The 22,667-nt window shown below is 40.4% G+C and overlaps 1 protein-coding gene across 2 annotated transcripts in view; it reads right to left on the bottom strand.

The window, feature by feature from the left end:
• Nucleotides 1-21,817, bottom strand: part of LOC132395774 (bile acid receptor-like) — a 117,084-nt gene extending 95,267 nt beyond the window's left edge. Inside the window, exon 1 of one of the 2 annotated variants that reach the window (XR_009512738.1) lies at nucleotides 21,520-21,817. The gene's annotated coding sequence lies outside the window, so the exon portion shown is untranslated. The remainder of the gene's footprint in view (nucleotides 1-21,519) is intronic. The other variant, XM_059972788.1, reaches the window with a different exon arrangement.
• Between the last annotated feature and the right edge of the window lie 850 nt (nucleotides 21,818-22,667).

The following is a 22,667-nucleotide window of genomic DNA, read 5'->3' as shown; positions in this document are numbered from 1 at the left end:
CTCTTTATAAATCTGAAAAACCTTTTCTTATTATCTCTCCTTATTGCCTTTTAGTTGTCTTGTGTTGTTTGTAAAAACATGCTAACTCTGGCTATTTCCTCCCTTCTTTCCAGTTCTGGTGAAGGGTTTCAGCCCAAAACATCGACTCCTCTCCATAGATGCTGCCTGACCTGCAGATTTCCTCCAGCATTTCATGCGTTGCTCTGGATTTCCAATATCTTCAGAATCTTTTGTGTTCGGGGCACATAGCAGTGCAGTGTTTTGCACAACGCTATTCCAGCTCAGAGCATTGGAGCTTGGAGTTCAATTCTGAAGCCCTGTGTAAGAAAGCTTGTATATTCTACCCATGGAGTGCATGGGTTTTCTTCAGATGGTGCAGTTTCGTCCCACAGTCCAGAGATGTACTAGTTAATAAGCTATTATAAATTATCCTGTCATTAGGGCAGCGTTAAATTGGTGGTGGCTCAGTGCGTTGGAAGAGCCTATCCTCATTGTATTTCCAAATAAGCAAACAAATCTCTCCCAAATTAATTTAAAATTAACTAATCACTTTTTATCAAAGGCTGCTATATTTAATTATCCCTATCTCACTACATAATTTTGGATATTTATCTTGAATTTCTTCCATGAACTTGTCTTGTATACTATGACGGTTTTTATTTGCCTTGATCTACTTGCATACAATCGTTCTGAGGAAATATAGGTCTTCAAGGTTTGGAGGGGATGCAAAAGAGGTTTACCAAGATAGTTCCTGGAATCGTGGGAATGCATTATAAGAGGTTGGACAGACTTGGGTTGTTTATCCTAGAGAGATAGAAGCAGAGCGGAGACCAGAGAGAAGTTTATAAGATTGTGAGAAGCATATTTGTAGTAGACAACTGAGATCTTTATCCCAAGATAAAGGGAATACGCAATCAGAATCAGGTTAGGGCTATACTCCAAGTGGGCTCTGAGCAATGCCTTACAAAGCCTCAGCATTTCATCCTAACTCTCATATTCTTGTCCTCTCGAAATGAATGCTAACATTCCATTTACCTTCAAGCAACACACACAAAATGCTGGTGGAACACAGCAGGCCAGGCAGCATCAATAGGGAGAAATGCTGTTGACGTTTCAGGCCGAGACCCTTCGTCAGGACTAACTGAAAGGAAAGATAGTAAAAGATTCGAAAGTAGGAGGGGGAGGGGAAAATGTGAAATGATCGAAGAAGACCGGAGGGGGTGGGGTGAAGCTGAGAACCAGAAAGGTGATTGGCAAAAGGGATACAGAGCTGGAGAAGAGAAAGGATCATGGGACGGGAGACCTAGAGAGAAAGAAAGGGGAGGGGAGCACCAGAGGGAGATGGAGAACAGGCAGAGTGATGGGCAGAGAGAGAAAGAAAAAAAGGGAGGGGGAGAAAAAAACAAAAAAAACCTAAATATATCAGGGAAGGGGTACCAGACCTGGCACTTATCCTTGCAAGCCAAACAAGTGCTACACCTGCCCTTACACCCCCTCCCTCACCACCATTCAGGGCCCCAGACTGTCCTTCCAGGTGAGGCGACACTTCACCTGTGAGTCGGCTGGTGTGGTATACTGCGTCCGGTGCTCCCGGTGTGGCCTTTTATATATTGGTGAGACCCGACACAGACTGGGAGACCGTTTCACTGATCACCTACGCTCGGTCCGCCAGAGAAAGCAGGATCTCCCAGTGGCCACACATTTTAATTCCACGTCCCATTCCCATTCTGATATGTCTATCCGTGGCCTCCTCTACTGTCAAAATGAATCCAAACTCAGGTTGGAGGAACAACACCTTATATACCAGATGGGTAGCCTCCAACCTGATGGCATGAACATTGACTTCTCAAGCTTGCATTAATACCCCTCCTCCCCTTCTTACCCCATCCCTGACATATTTAGTTTTTTTCCCCACTCCCTTTTTTTAATTTCTGTCTCTGCCCATCACTCTGCCTGTTCTCCATCTCCCTCTGGTGCTCCCCTCCCCCTTTCTTTCTCCCTAGGCCTCCAGTCCCATGATCCTTCCCCTTCTTTAGCTCTGTATCCCTTTTATCATTCACCTGTCTGGCTCTCAGCTTCACCCCACCCCCTCCGGTCTTCTCCTATCATTTTGCATTTCCCCTCCCCCTCTTACTTTCAAATCTCTTACTATCTTTCCTTTCAGTTCGTCCTGACGAAGGGTCTCGGCCCGAAACATCGACAGTACTTCTCCCTATAGATGCTGCCTGGCCTGCTGTGTTCCACCAGCATTTTGTGTGTGTTGCTTGAATTTCCAGCATCTGCAGATTTCCTTGTGATTCCATTTACCTTCTTCACCACTGACTCAACCTGCAAGTTAACCTTTCAGGAGTCCTGTACAAAGACTCCAAGTCCTTTTCCACCTCTAATTTTTGAATATACTCCTCATTTAGAAAATAGTTTAAGCCTTTATTCCTTCTACCAAAGTGCATGACGGTACACTTCCCTACATTTTATTCCATTTGCCATTTCTTTGCTCATTCTCCCAATCTGTCTAAATCTTTCTATAGACCCCTTGTTCCCTCTGCATGACTTGCCCCTCCACCTGTCTTTGTATTGTCTGCACTCTTGGCCAAAAACCCATCAATTCCGTCATCCAAATCATTGATATATAATATGAAAAGAAGTGGTCCCAAATCCAACCTCTGCGGAACTCCACTAGTCACCAGCAGCCAATCAGAAAAAGCCCCCTTTATTCCCACTCTCTGCCTCCTGCCAGTCAGCCAATCTTTGATCCATGCTAGTATATTTAATGCCATGGGCTCTTATCCTATTAAGAAGCGTCATGTACAGCATCTTATCAAATGCCTTCTAAAAATCCAAGTAAACAGCATACACCAAATCTCCTTTGTCTATCTTGCCTGTTATTTCCTCAAAGAATTCCAACAGATTTATGAGGCAAGATTGCTCTTTAAGGAAACCAGGCTGGCTTTGGCCTATTTTATCATGTGACTCCAAGTACTCCGAAACCTCATCCTGAATAACAGCTCCAACATCTTCCTAACCACTGAATTCAGACTAAATGTCCTATTATTGCCTTAATTCTGCCTCCCTCCCGAATTAGTGGAGTGACATTTGCAATTTTCTAGTCCTCCAGACCCATTCCAGAATCTAGTGATTCTTGAAAAATTATTACTAATACCTCCACAATCTCTTCAGCCACTTCTTTCAGAACTCTGGAGTGTAATCCACCTGGACCAGGCAACTTACAGGTGATTTCCCTAAACACTTTCTCCTTAGTAATAGCAACAACACTCACTTCTGACCCCTGACATGCTCATATTTCTGGCATCCTACTAGTGTCTGCCACAGTGAAGACTGGCACAAGATGCTTCTTAAGTTCCTCCACCATTCCTTTGTCCCCTATTAATACCTCTTCAGTGACATTTCCCAGTGGTCCGATGCCCACTCTCACCTCTCTTTTATTCCGTATATATGTGAAAGAACTTTTGGAATTTTCTTTTATATTATTGGCCAGCTTCTCTTCATATTTAATCGTTTCTCTCCTTATGGTTTCTTTAGTTGTCTTCAATTGGTTTTTAAAAGAATCCCAATCCACTACCTTCCTATTAATTTTTGCTATATTATATGCCCTCTCTTTTGCTTTTATGTTGTCTTTTACTTCTCATGTCAGCCACAGGTCCATCACCCTTCCTTTGGAATTCTTCATCTTTGGGATGTATCTATATTACGCCTTCCGAGTTGTCCCCAGAAATTCCAGCCATTTGCCATCATTCCTGCTAGTGCCCCCTTCCAATCAACTTTAGCCCCAACTATCATCTTCTTTCAGCCAAGATTTGGAGGTGCATCTACTTGTTTACCAACTGCCTGATCCTCAGCTTTATCATTCTGGTCCCATCCCCCTGCCAAGTTAGTTTATACCCTCCCCGACAGCTCTGATATATCTTCCAGTAAGGATATTGGTTCGTCTCGGGTTCATGTGTAACTCATCCCTTTTGTACAAGTCATCCCTTCCCCAGAAGAGGTCCTAGTGCTCCACTACCCTGCCCCCTACATCGATGCCTCAGCCACACATATATCTGCGAGATCATCCTGTTCTTATCCTCACTGGCGCATGGCACAGACAGCAATCCAGAGATTACTAACCCGGAGTGAGGCTTTTCACCTTTCTGCCTAACTACCTGAATTCTCTCTTTAGGGCCTCCTCACATGTCTTATCTGTGTTGTTGATGCCAATGTCCATGACTTCTGCCAGCTCAACCTCCCCCTTGAGAAGGCTATGGACCCCAACCAAGGTGTGCCTGACTCTAGCACCTGGAAGGCAAAATACCATCTGGATATCTTATCTTCTGTCTTCTCCCCTAACTATGGAATCCTCTTTCACTACTGTATTCTCCTTCTTCCCCCTTCCCTTCTGAGCCACAGAGCCAGACTCAGTGCTAGAGATCTGCTTGCTGTGGCTTCTCCTTAGCAGATTCCAACCCCACCCTGCCAAACAGTTATATACTTATTATTGAGGAGAACAGCCACAGGGGTACTCCCTATTCCCTTTCCCTCTCCTGCCAGGCACCCAGGTACCTGTCTCCTGTGACTTAGGGGTGACTACCTTCCTGTAGCTCCTTTTTATCAGCTCCTCATTCTTCCAAATGAGCTGACTCGCTTCGAGCTCTATTCTCTAAGGAGCTGCAGCTTGTTTTACAGGACATGTCACTCATGGACTTGGGCTATTTAGATGTGTTTTCGTGTGACTGTAGGTTTACTGCTGTGACTGTCAGTACTGTGTTTCGCACCTTGGCCCCAGAGGAACACTGTTTCATTTGGCTGTATTCATGGGTATTCATGCATGGTTGAATGATAATTAGACTTGACCTTGAGAACACTCTCCATCGTGCATCTGTAGAAATTTTTGAGTGTCTTCGGTGACAAACCAAGTCTCCTCCAAACTCCTGATGAAACATAACTACTGTTGTGCCTTCTTTGTAATTAACTCAAAATGTTTGGCCCAGGATAGATCTTCAGAGATGTTGACAGCCAGGAACTTAGAACTGCTCACCCCTTTCCACTGCCGATCCTTCGATGAGGACTGGTATATGTTCCCTCAAGCTCCCCTTCCTGAAGTCCATGATCAGTTCCTTGTTCTTACTGACATTGAGTGCAAGATTGTTGTTGTGACACCACTCAACCAACGGATCTGAGATTCTGCCGACAATGGCTGTGTCATTGGCAAATTTATAGATGCCATTTGAGCTGTGCCTAGCTACACAGTCATGGGTGTGGAGAGAGCAGAGCTGTGGGCTAAGCACACATCATTGAGGTGCTCTAGTGTTGATTATCAGCGAGGCAGAAATGTTATTTCCGATCTGCACTGGCTGTGGTTTCCCAGTGAGGAAGTCAAGGATCCAGTTGCAGGGGAGGTGCAGAGGCCCAGGTTTTGGAGCTTGTTGATTAGAACTGAGGGTATGATTGTGTTGAAAGCTGAGCTGTGGTCAATAAACAACAGCCTGTAGGTATTACTATTGTCCAGGTGATAAAAGGCCTTCATGAGAAAATCTGCAGATGCTGGAAATTCAAGAAACACACACAAAATGCTGGTGAAATGCAGCAGGCCAGGCAGTATCTATAAGGAGAAGCACTGTCAACATTTCGGGCTGAGACCCTTAGTCGGGACTAACTGAAAGAAAAGATAGTAAGAGATTTGAAACTGGGAGGGGAGATGTGAAATGATAGGAGAAGACAGGAGGGAAAGAGATGAAGCTAAGAGCTGGAAAGTTGATTAGCAAAAGGGGTATAGAGCTGGAGAAGGGAAAGGATCATGGGACGGGAGGCCTAGGGAGAAAGAAAGGGGGAGGGGAGCACCAGAGGGAGATGGAGAACAGGCAAGGAGTGATTTTAAGAGGGAAACACAAAATGCTGGTGGAACGCAACAGGCCAGGCAGCATCTATAGCAAGAAGTGAAGCACAAAATGCTGGTGGAACGCAATCCATGGCCTCTTCTACTGTCAAGATGAGGCCACACTCAGGTTGGAGAAACAACACCTTATATTCTGTCTGGGTAGCCTCCAACCTGATGGCATGAACACTGATTTCTCTATCTTCCGTTAATGCCCCTCCTCCCCTTCTTACCCCATCCCTTATTCATCCATTTATTTATTATTATTTTTTTTTATTTTAATTTTTATTTTTTCCCTTTTTTTCTTTCTCTCTTTTTTCTCTCTCTGTCCCCCTCACAATCACTCCTTGCCTGTTCTCCATCTCCATGGTGCTTCCCTCCCCCTTTCTTTCTCCCCAGGCCATTCCATGATCCTCTCTCTTCTCCAGCTCTGTATCCCTTTTGCCAATCAACTTTCTAGCTCTTAGCGTCATCTCTCCCCCTCCTGTTTTCTTCAAAATGAGATCATTTTGGATCTCCCCTCCCCCTCCCACTTTCAAATCTCTTATTATCTCTTCTTTCAGTTAGTTCTGACCAAGGGTCTCGGCCTGAAACATTGACAGTGCTTCTCCCTATAGATGCTGCCTGGCCTGCTGTGTTCCACCAGCATTTTGTGTGTGTTGATAAAAGGCCTATGAGTTTTAGTGGAGAGCCAGTGAGATTGCATCTGCTGTAGACCTATTGTGGTGATAGGCAAATTGTAGTGGGTCCAAGTCCTTAGAAAGGAGTTAATTCTGGCCATGACCAACCTCTTAAAGCACTTCATCACAGAAAGTGTGAGTGCATCTGCGTGATAGTCATTGAGTCAGCTCACCCTCCTCTTCTTGGGCACTGCTATGGTTGTCACCCTTTCGAAGCAGGTGGCTGCAGCAGTAATGATGTCTTTGAACAATCCTGCCAGTTGTTTAGCACAGGTTTACAGAGCACTACCAAGTACACCATTGGGGCCTGACACTTTGTGATGGTTCATCCTCTTGACAGATGTTCTGACATTGGTCTCTGAGATAGAGGTCACAGGGTCAGCAGAGACTGCAGGGATTCGCACAGATATAGTTTTATTCCCCCTTTCAAAGTGTGCATAAATGGTGTTGAACTCATCTGGGGGTGAAGCATTGTAGCCATTCATGATGTTAAGTCTCACTTTGTAGGAAGTAATGGCCTGCAAACCCTGCCAGAGCTGACATGCATCCGATTGTGTCTCTAACCTCTGTCGGAATTGTCTTCTTGCCCTTAAAGGAGACTTCTGTAGGTTGGACCTGGACTTCTTGCACAGTTCTGTGTCACTGGTCTTGAACACCTCAGATCCAGCCCTCAGCAGACTACAAATCTGGTTCATCCACAGCTCTTGGCTTGGCTATGCCCAATATATTTTCTGAATTTAAAGTAAGTGCATTAAGTTCAAAGGAGATGTGGGAGGTAAGGTTTTTTTACACAGAGAGTGGGAGGTGCCTGGAAAGTGTTGCCTGCAGTGGTGGGGGGGGGGGATAGTAATTGTCTGGGCAGGAGGGATTTGTTTAGTTAGGTATGTAATTAGTGCAACATTATGGGCGAAAAGGCCTGTTACTGTACTATCCTGTTCTATATTCAGGAGTCATCATAGGATTCATTGTATTAAATAAGATCTTTTCCAATTGCATTCTTAAACTTCGAAGAATTAACAGTGACCTTTTTACATCAGCTTTTCCATGGGCAATGGTACAATTGTATCTAACTTCACACACACACACAGGGAAAAGGCAGGAGATTGAGACTGAGAGGAAAATGGGTCAGCCATGATGAAATGGTGGAGCAGACTCAATGGGCCAAATGGCCTCATTATGTTCCTATATCTTATGGTCTTGTGGTCTTATCCTGAGATTTCTAAAAATGTCCTCAGGACTCTTGGTCACACAGCTTCAGATCTTCATTAGCAGAAGATTGCAAAGTGTTGATGTTTGCCACATAGAGGAAAAAGAGCAACAGATATTTAGACTGCCATCTGTAAATTCCCCACAAAATCTTACTGCATTCTGACTTCGCACTATGTCACTGTTCCTTTATTCGTGTCATATCTAAGTTATCTAACACCAAATCTTAGCAACTTCACTACACTGGCTGGATCTGGAATTTTAAAAGGATATTATCATAATGATGGCCTGTTAACTAATGTTCTTCATGAGATGACAGATCTGCCAGCCCAACCTGGTCTCAGTGAGATACCATTTAATCTTTTAGTACATTTCAGCATACTGAACATAAAATTCAACTGTATCACATAATCAATATTTCAAGAGGTTTATCATTCAAATTCTCAGCATTTATGCCAATAATTTCAGATCATGATTTGCACATCCTCTCGTGTTGTCCTCCTGCCACTTGCTTTCACTTTGTGCCATTATCCCTGTGTTATTGAATCCCTTTTGCCTCCTAACCCTTCACTGGCCTTCCTTTCAATCCCCTCTTCCCCTCTCCCTTTCTCACAGCATCTTGACATTTTTTTTGTTCTAACAAATGCATCTCTTTGCATAGATGCAGCTCAGTATTTCTGGCATTTCCTGTTTTCATTGTAGTATTTACTCCTTACGATGCAAAATTATTTCATGCCATATTAAAATCCTTCACACACTGTAATTTCTCAACTTAAAAATTCCAGAGAGTTAAAAAATGGAAAAGTGTGTGAATAATGTAAGGAAACCACTTTTATATATTGTTAGCAAGCCGATAATAGTAGGAATTTGAGAAACCAAGTTATTCTCTTCCACAGATGTTGCCTGATCCAGTGAGTGTTCCCAGCATTTTCTGTTTTAATTTCAGACTTCCAGTTCTGCAGTTTTAATTCAGATACTATTATTTTTTATTAATTTTGTCCATATATTCAGAATTTCAAATGGTTAATGTTATTAATATGGATAGAGATACTATGCTTACAGACAACCTGTACACGAGTTACATCAAGTTTCTTTACATTCACTGTTATTTCTAGAGATCCCACACTATGTAGATACCATTGGTTTTTCTTCACTGGAGAAATTTTCTGAAACCGGTAGCTGTTATAATTAGATGGAAAGTTCAGTTGTTTCACCTCTGTGCTCTATTTTCCATTTAGTAACTTCAATGGCTTGAAGTTTGCATTCAGTTGTACTGAGGACTATAGTCATTTCTGTAACTGGCACTCCCACAGAATCAGACTCCTCGGTGATGAGCTTTGTCCAATGTGTGGTATCCATGGGCCACAGTCAGAGAAAATTAAAAGGCTGGCAGTTTTTAGGTTGATACATTTATGTGCCAAAAACATCAGCAGACAGACCTTTGTACACACGCTAAGGGATCATGAAGAGTTGCATAGTGCAGACATTGATAAGTAATGATATTTTGGTTGTCCTGCTCCCTTTTATGCTGTGTACATCACTTTTTGTTAAATTAGCATTCTTCAGAACTTCTGACCTTTCATGTTTGAAATGTTTGCTTATGTTGTTACTCTTTAATTTTTTATCATGCCTTAGATCAAATTCCATTATTGCTTCAGGGGCAACAATTTCCAATACAGTACACAATGGACTATTTACAGTGTCATTGAAAAACATTTCAGTAGATTATCATTTTTTCCATATTCTGAGATTGATGGATCAGCTAATTTCTTGAGTATTAATTGTATTTTCTGTTATTTTTATTGGCAAAGTAGTAGAACAAGAATAATTCTCAGTACACCAAGAAGAATGCTTTATTTGTTCTTGTTAATATTTATATATACACTCATATTCTTACTCAATCATAAATGTTTGATAGTTTATCTAGCACAATATCTATAAAAATAAAATGGGCATGTCTAAGGAGAAAATCATGATCAGGATCTATCTTTACTTCAGCTACAAGTCATGAATATGGATGATGGTGAATTCAGTAAGTCGGCAGTCACAGATATCAGTCATAATTCAGTGGCAGACTTCTTTAAAACATTGCAGGTTAAAGCCCTACTCTAAAGGCTGAGTATGAAACCTACACTAGGGAATAAAAGTACTCTAATATTACAGTGTACAAACAAACACACTGCTGGAGGAGCTCAGCAGGTCAGGCAGCATCTGTGGAGCAAAAAGAACAGTGATGATTCGGATGTAACTATGAAAATGGACAAGGGAGAGCCAGTGGATGTAGTGTACCTGGACTTTCAGAAAGCCTTTGATAAGGTCCCACATAGGAGATTAGTGGGCAAAGCTAAAGCACATAATATTGGGGGTAGGGTACTCACATGGATAGAAAATTGGCTGACAGACAGGAAACAAAGAGTAGGGATTAATGGGTCCTTTTCAGAATGGCAGGCAGTGACTAGTGGGGTACCGCAAGGCTCGGTGCTGGGACTGCAGCTATTTACAATATACATTAATGATTTAGATGAAGGGATTAAAAGTAACATTAGCAAATTTGCAGATGACACAAAGCTGGGTTGTGGTGTGAAATATGAGGAGGATGTTAGGAGAATGCAGGGTGACTTGGACAGGTTATGTGCATGGGCAGATGCATGGCAGATGCAGTTTAATGTGGATAAATGTGAGGTTATCCACTTTGGTGTCAAGAACAGAAAGGCAGATTACTATCTGAATGGTGTCAAGTTAGGAAAAGGGGAAGTACAACGAAATCTCCGTGTCCTTGATCATCAGTCACTGAAAGTAAGCATGCAAGTACAGCAGGCAGTGAAGAAAGCTAATGACATGTTGCCTTCATAATAAGGGGAGTTGAGTATAGGAGCAAAGAGGCCCTTCTGCAGTTGTCCAAGGCCCTGGAGTATTGTGTTCAGTTTTGATCTCCAAATTTGAGGAAGAACATTCTTGCTATTGAGTGAGTGCAGCGTAGGTTCACGAGGTTAATTCCTGGGGTGGCGGGACTTGTCATATGTTGAACGATTGGAGCGACTGGGCTTGTATACACTGGAATTTAGAAGGATGAGAAGGGATCTGATTGAGACATACAAGATTATTAAGGGATTGGTCACGCTAGAAGCAGGAAAAATGTTCCCAATGTTGGGTGAGTCCAGAATCAAAGGACACAGTTTTAGAATAAGGGGTAGGCCATTTAGAACAGAGTTGAGGAAAAACTTTTTCACCCAGAGAGTTGTGGATCTATGGAATGCTCTGACTCAGAAGTCAGTGGAGGCCAATTCTCTGGATGCTTTCAAGAAAGAGTTAGATAGAGCTCTTAAAGATAGCGGAGTCAAGGGATATGGGGAGAAGGCAGGAACGGGGTACTGATTGTGGATGATCAGCCATGATCACATTGAATGGCTCGAAGGGCTGAATGGCCTACTCCTGCACCTATTGTCCATTGTCTATTGAGACCCTTCTGGCCTGGATATGAATCCTAAACCAAGGTATGGAACCTTCTCTAAAGTTCCAGTGCAAAAAAAACACTGCCAGAGGAATTTAGTGGATCACTTGGGAATATCATTTTTCAAATGACGTTAAACTGAAGACATCTCAGTTTCCTGAGATGGATATAGACTCCATGACATTATTCTGATAAAGTCCTGGACCCTTATTCAGAAATAGATGACCTAGACGTTATCATATTGTTGTTTGTAAAAAGTTTCCATTACGAAATAGTATCTTTTTTCTGACATCACAGAAGTACTTAATTAACTGTCCGGCTGAAGGGTCTGAAATGTTGATTATTTATTCTTCTCCATAAATGGGATCCGGATCTAATATATAGAGAGGCTTTGAGGAAAGAGCAGCAGAATAAAGGGTGTAAAGGTAGTAAGGTAGAAGGGCTAAAGTGTGTGTACTTCAATGCAAGAAGCATTAGGAACAAAGGTGATGAACTGAGAGCTTGGATACATACATGGAATTATGATGTAGTGGCCATTACAGAGACTTGACTCGCACCAGGGTAGGAATGGATTCTCAATATTCCTGGATTTCAGTGCTTTAAAAGGGATAGAGTGGGGGGGGAGGGAGGTAAGGGGAGGAGGGGTGGCATTACTGGTCAGGGATACTATTACAGCTACAGAAAGGGTGGGTAATGTAGCAGGATCCTCTTTTGAGTCAGTATGGGTGGAAGTCAGGAGCAGGAAGGGAGCAGTTACTCTATTGGGGGTATTCTATAGGCCCCCTGGTAGCCGCAGAGATACCGAGGAGCAGAGTGAGAGGCAGATTTTGGAAAATAACAGGGTTGTTATCATGGGTGACTTTATCTTCCCTAATATTGATTGGCACCTGATTAGTTCCAAGGGTTTAGATGGGGCAGAGTTTGTTAACTGTGTCCAGGACAGATTCCTGTCACAGTATGTTGACAGGCCGACTAGGGGGAATGCCATACTAGATCTAGTATTAGGTAATGAACCAGGTCAGGTCACAGATCTCTCAGTGGGTGAGCATCTGGGAGACATTGATCACTGCTCCCTGATCTTTAGCATTATCATGGAAAAGGATAAAATCAGAGAGGACAGGAAAATTTTTAATTGGGGAAGGGCAAATTATGAGGCTATAAGGCTAGAACTTGCAGGTGTGAATTGGGATGATATTTTTGCAGGGAAATGTACTATGGACATGTGGTCATTGTTTAGGGATCTCTTGCAGGATGTTAGGGATAAATTTGTCCCAATGAGGAAGATAAAGAATGGTAGGGTGAAGGAACCATGGGTGACAAGTGAGGTGGAAAATCTAGTCAGGTGGAAGAAGGCAGCATACACGAGGTTTAGGAAGCAAGGATCAGATGGGTCTATTGAGGAATATAGGGTAGAAAGAAAGGAGCTTAAGACGGGCTGAGAAGAGCAAGAAGGGGGCAAGAAGGCCTTGGTGAGTACTGTAAAGGAAAACCCCAAAGCATTCTTCAATTACGTGAAGAACAAAAAGATGACAGGTGTGAAGGTAGGACCGATTAGAGATAAAAGTGGGAATGCCAGGAGGCTGTGGAAGTGAGCGAGGTCCTCAATGAATACTTCTCTTTGGTATTCACCACTGAGAGGGAACTTGATGATGGTGAGGACAATATGAGTGAGGTTGATGTTCAGGAGCATGTTAATATTAAGGGTGAGGAGGTGTTGGAGTTGTTAAAATACATTAGGATGGATAAGTCCCCAGGGCCTGACGGAATATTCCCCAGGCTGCTCCACGAGGCGAGGGAAGAGGTTGCTGAGCCTCTGGCTAGGATCCTTATGTCCTCGTTGTCCACAGGAATGGGACTGGAGGATTGGAGGGAGGCGAATGTTGTCCCCTTGTTCAAAAAAGGCAGTAGGGATAGTCCAGGTAATTATAGACCAGTGAACCTTACGTCTGTGGTGGGAAAGCTGTTGGAAAAGATTCTTAGAGATAGGATCTATGGGCATTTAGAGAATCATAGTCTGATCAGGGACAGTCAGCATGGCTTTGTGAAGGGCAGATCATGTCTAACAAGCCTGATAGAGTTCTTTGAGGAGGTGACCAGGCATACAGATGAGGGTAGTGTAGTGGATGTCATCTACATGGATTTCAGTAAGGCATTTGACAAGGTTCCACACAGTAGGCTTATTCAGAAAGTCAGAAGGCATGGGATCCAGGGAAGTTTAGCCAGGTGGATTCAGAATTGGCTTGCCTGCAGAAAGCAGAGGGTCGTGGTGGAGGGAGTACATTCAGATTGGAGGGTTGTGACTAGTGGTGACCCACAAGGAGCTGTTCTGGGATCTCTACTTTTCATGATTTATATTAACAAGGTTAGGTTGGCAAGTTTGCAGACGACAGAAAGGTCGGTGGTGTTGTAGATAGTGTAGAGGATTGTGGAAGATTGCTGAGAGACATTGATAGGATGCAGAAGTGGGCTGACAAGTGGCAGATGAAGTTCAATCCAGAGAAGTGTGAGGTGGAACACTTTGGAAGGACAAACTCCAAGGCAGAGTACAAAGTAAATGGCAGGATACTTGGTAGTGTAGAGGAGCAGAGGGATCTGGGGGTACATGTCCACAGATCCCTGAAAGTTGCCTCACAGGTAGATAGGGTAGTTAAGAAAGCTTATGGGGTGTTAGCTTTCATAAGTCAAGGGGTAGAGTTTAAGAGTTGCGATGAAATGATGCAACTCTATAAAACTCTGGTTAGGCCACATTTGGAGTACTGTGTCCATTTCTGGCCGCCTCACTACAGGAAGGATGTGGAAGCATTGGAAAGGGTACGGAGGAGATTACCAGGATGCTGTCTGGTTTAGAGAGTATGGATTATGATCAGAGATTAAGGGAGCTAGGGCTTTACTCTTTGGAGAGAAGGAGGATGAGAGGAGACATGATAGAGGTGTACAAGATATTAAGAGAAATAGATAGAGTGGATAGCCAGCGCCTCCTCCCCAGGGCACCACTGCTCAATACAAGAGGACATGGCTTTAAGGTAAGGGGAGGGAAGTTTAAGGGGGATATTAGAGGAAGGGTTTTTACTCAGAGAGTGGTTGGTGCGTGGACTGCCTCTGTTAGTGGTGGAGGCAGATACACTAGTGAAGTTTAAGAGACTACTAGACAGGTATATGGAGGAATTTAAGGTGGGGGGATATATGGGAGGCAGGGTTTGAGGGTCAGCACAACATTGTGGGCCGAAGGGCCTGTAATGTGCTGTACTATTCTATGTTCTATGTTCAAAATGCCTTCTGACCTGTTGAATTTCTCCAGCATTTTGTGTACTGGTCTGGATTCCCAGCATCTGTAGAATTTCTTATGTTTATTAATTAACTGTAAAGTGTTTTGAGGCATTCTGAAAGGGACATTAAAGACACCATAAATACAAGTTTGTTTTTCATTTGTTTATTAAAAACTGTACACCACAAATTAATTATTTACTCTTAGGATTACTCTGATTGTACCACAGTTATTATCTATCCTCACTTTCCAGTGAAAGTGGTCTGATTTCTGTACCGGTTGATTTATAATGAAGTATTTTTAAGCCATTGCAAGAGGCATTATGGATGAATCCTGTATTATGAGTCTGGAATTGTGCACAGGATGTAGCAACCCTACATTTCCATAGTAGGATTATGAAGGAAATAGCTTGTATTTCCTAATCCAAACACTAGATTTTGACTCTACTTTTCATGGCAGTAGCCAGACTAGTCAGAAGCTTTATTTAAATATATATACAAGCGGAATTTTCTCCTCAGAATATATCTTAAAATGTATTATTCTCTACAATTTACCATTGCAGAATCATATTTCCTTTTCTAAAGGGCAATGATATAATGGGCAACTTTATATCAGCAAGGAGATTCTTGTGGTTGCCAGTATGAATTTCTGTCATTTTCAGTCAAAGATTATAGAATAAAACATAAACACAAGAGATTCTGGCAGATGCTGGAAATCCAGAGAATCACTCTCAAAATGCTGGAGGAATTCTGCAGGTCAGGATGATGAAGGGTTCTGGCCCAATACATCGACCCTATTCCTTTCTATAGATGCTACCTGACCTGCTGAGTTCCTAATTTTGTGTATTTACTCGCGACGGAAATATTTTAGAATTTAGAGTGGCTGATGTGTGATAAATTCTCAATTTTCAGTGTCTATTTTGAGTTGTTTCTTGGAAGTAGATAGCAAACAGCTGTAAATCAGTCGTGCTATTGGGGAAGGAAAGAGGATTAATGGAACAGCATTCCCAATTTTGACGATTAATAAGTGATTCCTGTTGGAAAATGCATATATGTTGATATTGTAACGAGACAATTGAGTATAACTATGACATTTCCAAGTGAAAAGTTGAACTATGAATATTCATTAAGGTCAGAATGAGTGACTTGGATGAGGTGTCATGTTGTAGCAGACAGTTATAACCATGTCATAGCTTTTGTTGAAATGAATGTAAGTGGGGGGGAAAGTTAAAAAACAAATTGCATGATTTGTGAGATAGAAGTTTTGGATGGAACACAATTATACAAGCTTCTACTTCAATGAAAGTTGTTCCACAAGTTAGATTCCTGTGGGACAAACAAAAATGTCTTTGTAGTAGTTCTAGCATTGGGCATCTTTCCTTTTCAAGAATTCTGTTCAAAGTATCTTATTGGGCTATTTTATATGTGCCGAGAGCAAACAGAGATTCTGCCTGGGATCGAGAAAAGGAAACCAACAAAGATAATTTAAATGGGGATGTTACTACAGAGTAAATGATTCCTTCTTTCCTGAATAAAAAAGAAAATAGGTTTTGCTAACTTTCTCTCCACAGTGTCATAGAGTTGTACGGCATAGCAAAAGTCCCTTTAGCTCATATTGACCTAGATGTATCCCATTTCTCAACACTGGGCTTAAATCCCTCTAAATTGTTGTCATCGACATACTTCTGTAATGTACGTCTGGCAGCAGGTTTCATCTCTACCACCAACTGTGTTAAAAATTCGCCCCTCAGCTTCTTATTAAACCTTTCACCTCCAACCTTAAAAACTAATGTTGTCTAGGTTTTGATTTCCCAACCCTGGAAAAAAGGTTGTTCACCCTATCTTTCAAGCCCCTCATGATTTCATAAACCTCTATGAGATCGCTCCTCAGCCTACTATGCTCCAAGGAGTAAGGACCCAATCAGTCTAACCTCTGCCTATCATTCAGTCCTTCGAGTCCTGGCAACATCCTCATAAATTACTTTTGCACTCTTCCCAGTTTAATCACATCCTTCTTGTAATAGTAATGAAAGCTAAACACAGTTGTGCCCTTACCAACACCCTGTACCAATTGCATCACAACCAGTTCGGATGTTCCCTGACATGAGAACAATTTGAAGTTCTATCCTTCTACGTATCACAGAATTTGTACCCTGATATCTGAGAGAATAGTCTGTCTTATAAATGTAAATACCATCAAAATTTTGGATTTATACTAGTAGAACCTTTGAATTTAGTTATCTCCTATTTAGCACTTTTTTGCCAAATCTGCAGCCTTGTGGATATTGAACATTCTGTCTGAGAAGAAAAGGGAGGTTATGAAGGGAGACTATCAGCAGGTTTTATACCAAAAATAAAAGATCTTTAAGGTGCCCAAAGTGCACAGTGGAAATATTGAAGGAAGGATCAGTGAACTACTGATCCTATCTTAAATATGGCCACTGTGTTTTATTTCCACAACTCTATGTTTTTGAAGGAAGAGATTGGTTAGAAGTCACAGGATTTCTAGTTTTATAAACAGAATTTAGTGTGTCAAGGTGCAGGCAGGGAACTGGCTCTTATCTGTCACAGTAAATGTTTGTTTTAAATCAAAGTGACCCATCATAATCTCCTGCAAAGATCAGACACTGCTTATCAATTGGAGAAAATGAGAAGCTGTCAAGGTCCATTATAAAATAACAACCTTAATTTTCCTTTCAGGAAAGTTTTGAATAATTTTATGTGCTAGCCTATTGGATACACTACAAAAGGAATAATAATTTTCCTCTCCTTTCCCATCAAGTTGAATGCATTTTCCCACAGTATATTTTGAGATTCAAAACTGGTCAATGTAAAATTCCTTCAATTTTCAGAGAATTAAGAAAAATAACTGATAACTCCCTTCAATGTTCATTCTCTCTTTTAATACAATGGATCACAATGTCTCTGAATATTTCCATGCATGTACTTAATCTACAACTAGAAAAATAACACCTACGTGTGTACATAGTCAATGAATGCCACTTTTCTATTTCCCACACCATCCAATCTCACTGTTGTCTATTCGTAGGAACTGTGCCAAATTAAAGAGTAATTTTGTTCTGGGGACTTGTGTTCAACCACTGGGGATATTCATAAGATTGTATAAACTTGTTTAGGACAGGAAGCAGCTGTTGGAGAGAATTAGCCATCATTTCAGTTTGTTTGCATTTTTGGTGGATGTGAGGCAATACTCCTTGTGATGAGAGTTGTATGGAAAATGATACAAAAAAAACCCAAGAGTCCGAACTTAACACCATAAATTAAAACATTATAGATGGTAATAGTAATTGCAATAAACAAATATTGCATGATACTTCATTTTTATTAAAGAAATGCACTATTTAACATCTGAACAAAAAATCTCATGGTATTCCTGAAACTTTGAAATGCATTAACTATTCTGTATTATAACAAGTACTCACAAAGGTAAAAGTCTGAAAGAACAATCACTCATGTTTGGTTAAAAAAAACTGATTATGCACAGATTATGTGTAAAATATGCAGAACATGAAAGTTTGAACAAGATCTTGTGCCCAGGAATTAAAACCACATAAAATACTAAAAGTCTTTGGAGTTTTTCATGGCTGCCATGGCTGGATGGTACCTGAGAGCTGTGGGTATATGACTTGAAGTAATTGTAAATTTGCAAATACATGAAAGGAGATATATTACAGAGGTGTCCTAGATGATAAAGTTACCTTGTAATTATGTGATGAAAGTACATTACCTTCATCAACAAGAGGTAAGTTATATATTCAGTGGAAAAAACAAGTAAAAACTTCCATAATTTCCAATCAGAAAGTGCTCCCCATTCCATCCCCAACCTTTAATTGATGAAGGTCTGTGAGGAAATCACAGGCTAGTTTCAAGAGGTTCAGTGCTTGGCTACTCTGGTAAATGTAAAAAGTACTGTTCACTATTACAAAGCAGAATATTACTATTTATGAAGAAGTTCTGCTGAGTAGTTATTACTTAATGCAATTAAAAGTAATTTATTTTGAAATCCCTGTGCTGTTTTATGACCTGTATGCAATCTGAATGCCTTCTTTTCTGAATTTTCTTCTTTCATGCTGATGATGTATTAACTAGTGCACTACCCTTATAATTTCATGCCTTTAGCAGGATGTTCTGATGTTATGATAAATCTATATAAATCAAAATGTGTTTTTTCTCTCACTTCTTCATTTAAACAAATAATAATGCATGTTTGTTTACTATTACTAATTTCCCATTAAAGATAATTCTATCAATGGCCTAAATGCCACGAAGGTAACCACCAAATATCAATAACAGAATTTAAATACTTTAGTTAAGCCAATTCCATTGTTGAGTGATCATACACAACACAGCATATCCTAACAGTTTATTCCATTTATCACAATTGAAATTTGCTTTGCTGTCTAAGTTCAATTGAGAAATTATTTTATTCAGTTTTGGAATCTGAACTCTTCTATCAGGCCTGTATTTATTGCCCATTACTACTTTCCCTTGGGAAGATCACAGTGAACCACCACTATACTCCTCCTGGTTAAAGAACTCCCATGGTGAGTAGGGAGGTCTGGGACTTAGAATGAGGAATAATCTATATATCTCCAAATCAGAATGGTGCACTACTTGGAGAGGAACCTGCAGGTGATTGAGAGGTGCTATCAGAGTAGCTTGGGTAAGTAACTCCATTTTGTCAATGATACAAATTTGTTATTGAAAGAAGGTCTCTGATGGAGTAGTTGAAGATGGTTGAGCCCTGAGGAAATCTAAGAATAGTGACCGTCCTACAATAACCACAGACATTCTCCTTGTGCAAGCGTTGACTCCAAACTCTGACTCGTCCATGTGCTTTACAATGCATGACGTTTGTCACATTCTAAATATTGTGCAATGTATATTATGCTTTGCATTTCACTCGTTCTCTATACTGTGAGTTCAATTGTGCCTAGACAGCAAGAGCACAGAGAGTGGAAGATATTGACAGAGATGCTTTCGGGTGGGAAGAAGGTGCTCACTTGTTGCCTTCACTGCCCCCTATTACAAACACAACCAACTTGGAACTGCTCAGGCAAGTTCTCTTTAAGCTTTGTCAATGTAGGCTTCTCATACGTTGTGAAAAACTGCTTCTGCATGAGTCATTCCATCTGCAAGCTATGCATGTTTAAATGATTTTCATAGAATTGGCATCCAGATGTACTTTATAATCTATCCGTGCTCCCATCTCCATATCCTCGTGCAAGGAAAGCCCAGAAGAAAAATCACTCATTTCAAGATTGAGACAGAAACCATCAGATTGCTGTTTGGAATTACTTTTCCAGTTGAGTATTGCACTAACTGCACATAGTAGCTTTTGTTTTTTGTTCTACGTTACATGCAGTGTATGGAATACATTCATTACTCACTTACCCATTCTGTGTTATTTGCAGGGTAAGACACACAATATATAGCTTGTGACTAACACCTTCATTTTGTAATTTAATCCACTGAATCACCACCATGCATCTTTTGGGACTGCGAGTAAATTAATCCCACTTACCTGCTTTTTGCCATTTGCCTTGTAATTTGTTTTCCATTAAGTATTTATTCAGTTGACATTTTAATGTTATTTTATATAAGCATCAGGTAGTGAATTCCAGATCATAAAGACATATAGTGATTTTCCTGTTTCAACCCTGGTTCTTAAGCCCAGCTTATGGAAAAACACAATGCTTCCCAAGGCCTAAAATTCCAAAATGTCTTGCTTCCCTTAGTTTTCACGTTTTACAAAGGCTGAATTTGGTGCTACTGATCACTACTTCATCATTTCCTGTTCTGCTGAATTCAGTCCCAATAGAAGCTTGTACTGTGGACGTTGGCTTGTAATCTCATTTATTGAATTAGATAGAATGTTTTACATAAATAATATCTTTAATTTCTACTTAGCTATTAATATCTTATGTTTTTGTTATTTTTGTCTTGTCCACTTCAGCATATGTGTGAAAAAGCTCTTGGCTAAAGAGGGTATTTCAGTAATCAATAGGTTTGCAAATATTCTTTCATGTACAGTCCTAGGCACAGGTTACTTCATACTAATAGCACAGCATCATTCAAACAAATCCTTCAACCTCATTCTTACTCCTAAATTCACAGTGCAATGTTATTTGTAATTGGCAGGTACATTCCCAAATGTTTTTTGACTTTTGGATATTTGATCTACCATGTGTCATTGTTGGCGACCCACATCGCTACATCGTCATGACTTCCTAACGTACCAGGGAAAAATAAATACTTTACAACTGAATATTACCAGTTTTAAGATTTGTGTTTAGTTCTTTGGAATTCCAATTTCCTTGAAATGCCATTATTTTAAGCTACAATATGCTATGATTCTTTTTACAATGTTTAAATTAAATAAATTAAATATTATTTACAATTGCCCGTAAGTGAGTATTGGCAAGTAGAGCTGTAAGTTAAAATATTAATATCTCTCAGTCTCCCTCTGTCAAGTTTTATGAGATGAACATTTATCTACTAATATCAATTTCAAGCCAAATGACTGACCTTAAGCCTTCAGTTTTATTATTTATATGATGACATATCCATAAATGCAACAATATTTTTGTTTTTCTGGCAGTGTCCACATTCTAGTCGCACGTCAATGTTAATTATCACTAAAGAAAGAGCTTGCATTACTTGCAGAACTTGTTCACAATTTAATGACATTCCTATCTGTTTCTTGGTCAAATTATATAATATTTGTGAATCAGTAATGTTGTGATATTGAGAGGTTTGTAATATAATGAATATACTGTATAGGTAACCCTTAAGAGTTTAAGTGTAGTCAAACTCAGTACTTGTAGTGTTCTTTAAAATGATCTTTATAAATAAGGTTATTGTTTTTTCATGCAATTAACCGAATAAAATTAACATTTTTTAATTCTGCTAATGCTGTTTCCCACATTTTCCCAAATAATTTTTCGCATTGTTTTATTTCACAGAATAGCTAAAGTTTGGTGAAACTCTGAAGTAAAAGTAAAATTATATTCTTAAAGTCTGCTTACCGGAATTTGGTGGTGCATAGGACTTTCTTCCCTGCTTATGTGAAGATATAATGATCTCTGAGCGTCACTGAAGTCCAGCTGGAGCAAGCGGGCCTTTTTTCCCTATTTATCAGAGGCTCTTTGCAAACACTCTGGCTCCAGACATTCTGCAGAACAGCACTAGAGGCCTATCGCACTAACTAGCTTCCCACACAGCTCCCTCCTGGGTCAGAGAAAGGGCAGCCCCTAGTGAGAATAAATCAAACAGAACTGGCTCATCGTTGCTATCCATGGCCAGGTCATAGAGATCCCCAAGTTGTGTATATCTTCTGCTCCCCATCTTCAAATCTTTCATTTTCTTTTTTACCTTCTAGTTTAGGCAAGGACAAGCAGTGAAACAGAAACAACCTTCCTTCTATTCATCATCCAGTGACAATCTCAAACAGAAAACATGAACAAATGGTTAGTTTGGTCAGATTTAGTATGGGACAAATAATTTTATGAACACTTGAGGAACTTGTGGAATGCCACATCCAAAGTTTGCAGTCAAACCTCAATGCTGCTGCCTTTGATGCTGCTGAGACCTGCATTTTGTTTTGACAGTATGGGTACCCTGATTTGCACCTTGGTATTGTTATTGTGACTACACACAATGAACAAAACTCTGACTGATAAAATATTGTATGGAAAATATCAATATTTAACAGCATGATCAAATTAGAATTGAAATGAATGTAAAACATTATTGTTATTTGATATCCCTTTTGTTTAATGCTCCAAGTTAATGCTGATAAACTTGAAAAGAAAATTGTTCCATTCTTATACTTTGCCAAACTAAAATATTTCCGAATCCAATGATGTGCTCTCTTAAAAATTGGCAGATTTCTACTACTCTTAAACATCTTGCAGAAATAGTTTGTAGAAAATCAAGTGCAGAGCTACATTTTTTTACATTATACTGTCGCAATTAACATTTTGACAATCAAAGGCTTTCCAGTATGATGAGTATAAATCCATTTCCCCGTTTTCTTGACCTTTCCCTGTATTCTAATTTCCCACTTAAGCTACATAGAATTATATACAGCGCAAGCTAGTTAAATTTAACTGGTCCATACCAGTGATCATGCTCTACTCCAGCTGGCTCCAGATTCCCATTCTACAGGATATAT

The sequence above is a fragment of the Hypanus sabinus genome, chromosome 6 (assembly GCF_030144855.1).
Source record: "Hypanus sabinus isolate sHypSab1 chromosome 6, sHypSab1.hap1, whole genome shotgun sequence".
In the NCBI taxonomy this organism is placed as follows: domain Eukaryota; kingdom Metazoa; phylum Chordata; class Chondrichthyes; order Myliobatiformes; family Dasyatidae; genus Hypanus; species Hypanus sabinus.
Note: the sequence above shows the minus strand (reverse complement) of the source record. Positions and strands in the feature narration are given on the sequence as shown.